Source organism: Gigantopelta aegis, chromosome 7 (assembly GCF_016097555.1).
Source record: "Gigantopelta aegis isolate Gae_Host chromosome 7, Gae_host_genome, whole genome shotgun sequence".
Classification (NCBI taxonomy): Eukaryota; Metazoa; Mollusca; class Gastropoda; order Neomphalida; family Peltospiridae; genus Gigantopelta; species Gigantopelta aegis.
In genome coordinates this window covers 36,464,119-36,469,850 of record NC_054705.1, presented here as the reverse complement: position 1 = coordinate 36,469,850, position 5,732 = coordinate 36,464,119, and positions in this window count along the sequence as shown.

The following is a 5,732-nucleotide window of genomic DNA, read 5'->3' as shown; positions in this document are numbered from 1 at the left end:
GTGACAGTTAAGGTGACGTCACGCTGTGTGTACGCGGCGGTGCGCTCCTGACGTCATGGCACGTCAGTCGTGAGACTCTCGGCTTGTTGCTGTGGCGGCATTTTGATATGAGTTCTGTCCTTTTGTTGAGTAGCTTGTCTCCTTTTTCAAATAGTATTGAGAGCTTCTCCTCGATGCACAGGTTGCATTGTCCCGAGCTGCGTTTCCGTGTGTCCGATTTCCTGACGATTTCCCAATTGATGTGATAGGCGGGTTTTTTTTCGTTTGAGTTCCCCCCAGATGTATTTTGACAGTTCTGTCTCTTTTTCATAGCGTTCATATTTGAAAGATTTAGTGTGGTTGTTAAACCTCTCCTTGAATGTACCTCCAGCAAGACCTATGTATGATCTGACAGTCTTACCAGATGCCACGTTTGCCCGGTATACGAGGGAGCTAGTTTGGCAGTTGCCGTTCAGGGGGCATTCGTTCTTCTGTCTGCAGTTACAAGGCTTTTTTTGTGCGGGATCGGTTGAGCTCTGGGTGATTTTCGTGTTGTGGCTTTTGATTATTGCTCCGAAGTTTTTCATGCAGCTGTAGCTGATTTTCAGGTTGTTTCTGTTGAACAATGTGTGGTACTTGTGATTACTTGGGAAATGCTTGGATATCAATTTGATGAACACGCTACCGACGTTTGTCTTCACATTCTTGCTGAATGGGGGGTTGAACCATGTGATTTTTCTGGGTCTTTTCCTTGTATAAGTTGAGCACTTTTCTTCAATCACCATGGACCATATCCGTTTCGACTATTGCACAAAAAACATTCCTTTACCAACACGAAAGGAATACTTAAAGAGACTGCTTGAGAAAGTGGAAAGTGTAATAAAGCGTATGAGATGGAAAGCTTTCTTCTTTGAAAAGAACAACGATGATAAACGCAACCATGACGACCCAACACCGAACAAAGATAGCAAATTCGGACTTAACTCCAGGAAAACACCCCCACAAATAGAAGGTTTAGCACCCTTCGAAAAGGACATGCTACACATGGTTGAGACCATACAGTTCAAGAATGCATATGACCAGTTCCAGAACACCATGAAAGAGGGACATAAGGCATATAAACAACTCCAAAAAAAGTGTTTGTACCTGCAGACAAGACTAGAAACTTCTACAAGTTAGAAGTGGACACTTATGACAAAATGCTAACAGAAAACATTACAACGAAGTACAAACATGCAGACGACCAAACAATCGAAGATATCAACACAGAGTTCGAGTACGTCAGCAATGCCCTAGGAATACGTGACAGAATAGACAAGATGGCAGAGACCCGAGCATTCATCACCTTGAAAGATCATAAGGACAATTTTGCCACTAATCCAAGTTGCAGACTCATCAATCCAGCAAAAAGCGAAATCGGTAGGATCAGCAAAATTATGTTAGACCGAATAAACAGTGAAACACGACTCAAGACGCAAATGAACCAATGGAGAAACACTTTCCGCTGTACTTGAATGGTTCTCAGCTCTGCATGATAAAAAAGAACTATCCTTCCTCGTATTCGACATTGTGGACTTCTACCCTTCCATAACACCTGAACTACTCGACAAGGCATTGAAATGGGCGAAGAAATATACAGTCATCCCAGATATAGAATACACAACTATCATGCATGCAAGAAAATCACTACTTTTTGACAACAAAGAACAGCCATGGGTGAAAAAATTACACTCCCAATGCATTCGACGTCACCCATGGGCGGATATATGGAGCGAAGTGGTGTGCGAACTAGTAGGACTCCTCATCCTACACACAATTCAAACAATACCTCCGACATGACGTCGGACTGTACAGAGATGGACGGTTCTAGCAGTTCTACGCAGAAGTTCAGGAAGCCAAGCAGACAGAAATGAGGAAATGCTCATCAAAATATTCAAAGATCTTGGCCTAAAGATCACCATCCAGACCAACCTGAAAAATAGTCCAACTATCTGGACATCACCCTGAACCTTGAAACTGACTCCCACAAACCCTACAGGAAACCCAACACACGAACCCGTTTACATCAACGTCAGCTCAAACCACCCACCCGCAATCACGAAGCAAATACCAAATCAATCGGCAAACGAAATTTCCCTTCTGTCTTTCCCATGAAGACTACTTCGCGGAAGCTGCACTAGGGGGTACAACAAAGCGCTGAGGGCAAGTGGCTACACAGTAAACATCCAATACGACCCGCCTAAACATAGAGAACAACCAGACACAAAGAAAAGGAAAAGACCCAGAAAAAATCACATGGTTCAACCCCCCATTCAGCAAAGAATGTGAAGACAAACGTCGGTAGCGTGTTCATCAAATTGATATCCAAGCATTTCCCCAAGTAATCACAAGTACCACACATTGTTCAACAGAAACAACCTGAAAATCAGCTACAGCTGCATGAAAAACTTCGGAGCAATAATCAAAAGCCACAACACGAAAAAATCACCCAGAGCTCAACCGATCCCGCACAAAAAAAGCCTTGTAACTGCAGACAGAAGAACGAATGCCCCCTGAACGGCAACTGCCAAACTAGCTCCCTCGTATACCGGGCAAACGTTGGCATCTGGTAAGACTGTCAGATCATACATAGGTCTTGCTGGAGGTACATTCAAGGAGAGGTTTTACAACCACACTAAATCTTTCAAATATGAACGCTATGAAAAAGAGACAGAACTGTCAAAATACATCTGGGAACTCAAACGAAAAAAAAAAACCGCCTATCACATCAATGGGAAATCGTCAGGAAATCGGACATACGGAAACGCAGCTCGGGACAAATGCAACCTGTGCATCGAGGAGAAGCTCTCAATACTATTTGAAAAAGGAGACAAGCTACTCAACAAAAGGACAGAAATCATATCAAAATGCCGCCACAGCAACAAGCCGAGAGTCTCACGACTGACGTGCCATGACGTCAGGAGCGCACCCGCCGCGTACACACACAGCGTGTTTTACACAGCGTGACGTCACCTTAACTGTCACAATTATAAACACTCATCTGATGAAGGCGAGGAGCCTGAAACTCCGAGTAAATGAGTTATTAGTGAATACTAAAAATTTAGTGTACCTGCTCCACTACATTGTGTTGAGCACTTTATGTCCAATAGTGGATAACAAATATATTACTATATATATATATATATATATATATATATATATATATGATATATAATTATATATATATATATAGATTATATATATAATGATACGCACACGATCAAATGGCATTCACGTTGAATAGTATCGCCACACATATTCGTACGACATGAAAATGTTGGTGTTGGGGGGGGGGGGAGGGGTGCAGTTAGGGGGGGGGTGAGATTAAAATTCTCAAATTCTGGAAAAACGATAGAGATATTTGGACAAAACGACTTTTTTTTTGTTAAATGAACGTCACAAAAATGTAACTAGTCCATAGAGTGGAAGTCCTCCTACAGGCAGGGCATGAAAAAGTTCAAGTTAAAGTTTGTTTTGTTTAACGACACCACTAGAGAGCATTGATTTAATAATAATCGGCTATTGAATGTCAAACATTTGGTAATTTTGATATATAGAGAGGAAACCCGCTACATTTTTCCATTAGTAGCAGGGGATCTTTTATATACACCATTCCATAGACAGGATAGCACACACCCCTACGCCTTTGATATACCAGTCGTGGTGCACTGGTTGAAAGTTGTTCCAGCAATAAAATGACAAAATCTGACGAGCTGGGGAACGGTCTCCCGTGGAAACAACCAGACAGATCTTCTTATTAGTTGAAGAGAAATAATTGATATGAATATTCATTATTTTTTTTATAAATAAGGGTGGGGGATCTTGCACTATGCAATATCACTATGATCGGTGATATGAATATTCATTATGTGTTTTAATAAGGAGGTGGTGGGTCACACACACACAACACACACACACACACACACACACACACACACAGAGCGAGGAGAGAGAGAGAGAGAGAGAGAGAGATAGAGACAGACAGAGAGATATATATATATATATATATATATATATATATATATATATATATATATATATTTACGAAGTTTACATGCAAAAGGCGATATATCCATTTGTTCAATCTTATGAAAAAGTAACCCTTTCTTCTGTTTTGCTTAATTGATTTATGAATGCAAAGGTATGATATTATAACATGTATGGATACAATTACCATGTAGACCAGTTTTCACCAATCTATCTAATTTACCCCTGCGCGTGCTGTATCCTCACCGTGGTGCAGGGGTGTAACATTCTCTTTGATAATGGCCAATACAGCACAAATCCCCTTGTTTTCTTAGAGATAAAATTGAAATTTTGAGTAAAAGTCAGTATCTATCTGTGATATTTGTATTTTTGCACAGTTCTTTACACTGTTTTTATTTAAATCTTGAAATTTTATATTGATGTTGATTATCACTTTATTTGTTTTCATTACCATAGTTTGACACCGAATAGCCGATGTATTTTTCGTGCTGGGGTGTCGTTAAACATTCATTCATTCATTCATTCTGTCTTATTTACTGATAAATATAATTATATTAATATATTTTGTTTGAAAACGCGATACATCCCTATTTTCTACAAAGCCAGACATACATTAACAAAAATATTGCTAAATCATGAAGATATTAAAATAAAATAAGAAAATAGTATTACACTTAACATTATATTACCTAAACAGTGTTTGGAGAAGAAACAATCTATATAAGAAAACAAGCAGAGATATTCCTTTCTGAGCCGTAACATGGAAAAACCTACAACTTAGCAAACAAAAAAAAACCCCAAAACCCCCCAAAAAACAAAAACAAACATTTTCTTATTTTTTTGGTAAATAACAGGAAATAACCTTATAGAACTAAATCTCGAGTATTTGGGCTGTATTTATTTAACTTTCTGTTTGCCCAGTATTTTGTGTTATATATTCCGATTTAAAGAAAATAATAATTTAAAGCGATGTTTTTTTGTTTTGTTTTGGGTTTGTTTTTGTTTTTTTGTTAAAAATAAATATGCAGATCCCATACATGAATGTAATACTAATTAGTAACAGATATGAAATTTAGCGAACTACAACATTTTGCATCTTTTTTTTTCTTCAAATTCCTGTTACATATTGCACCTCACCCCACTTTATTCAGATTCCTCTATCCACCATAGAGGAATCTCATATTTTGTTGGTGTCGTACTGTCGAACAATATCGTTTCATTCTTCGGTTGGTAGAGGGCATGTTGTATCCTGGTACTTGGGGCGGACAAAGCGTCGGACAATATCGTTTCATTCTTCGGTTGGTAGATGGCATGTTGTATCCTGGTACTTGGGGCGGACAAAGGGTCGAACAATATCGTTTCATTCTTCGGTTGGCAGATGGCATGTTGTATCCTGGTACTTGGGGCGGACAAAGGGTCGAATAATATTGTTTCATTCTTCGGTTGGTAGATGGCATGTTGTATCCTGGTACTTGGGGCGGACAAAGAGTCGAACAATATCGCTTAATTCTTCGGTTGGTAGATGGCATGTTGTATCCTGGTACTTGGGGCGGACAAAGGGTCGTATTGGTTTTATACAGGTAGTTTTGTTTCTGTTCTTCTCGCTGTTCCATTCAAGCGGGACGGCCCGCTATTGCAGTTCCGCTCGCAAAGCAGACAACATTAGCGAGAAATACTTAAGTTTTTAATGAAATAACTCCAATATCAATATTCAGTTAAGTATTTAC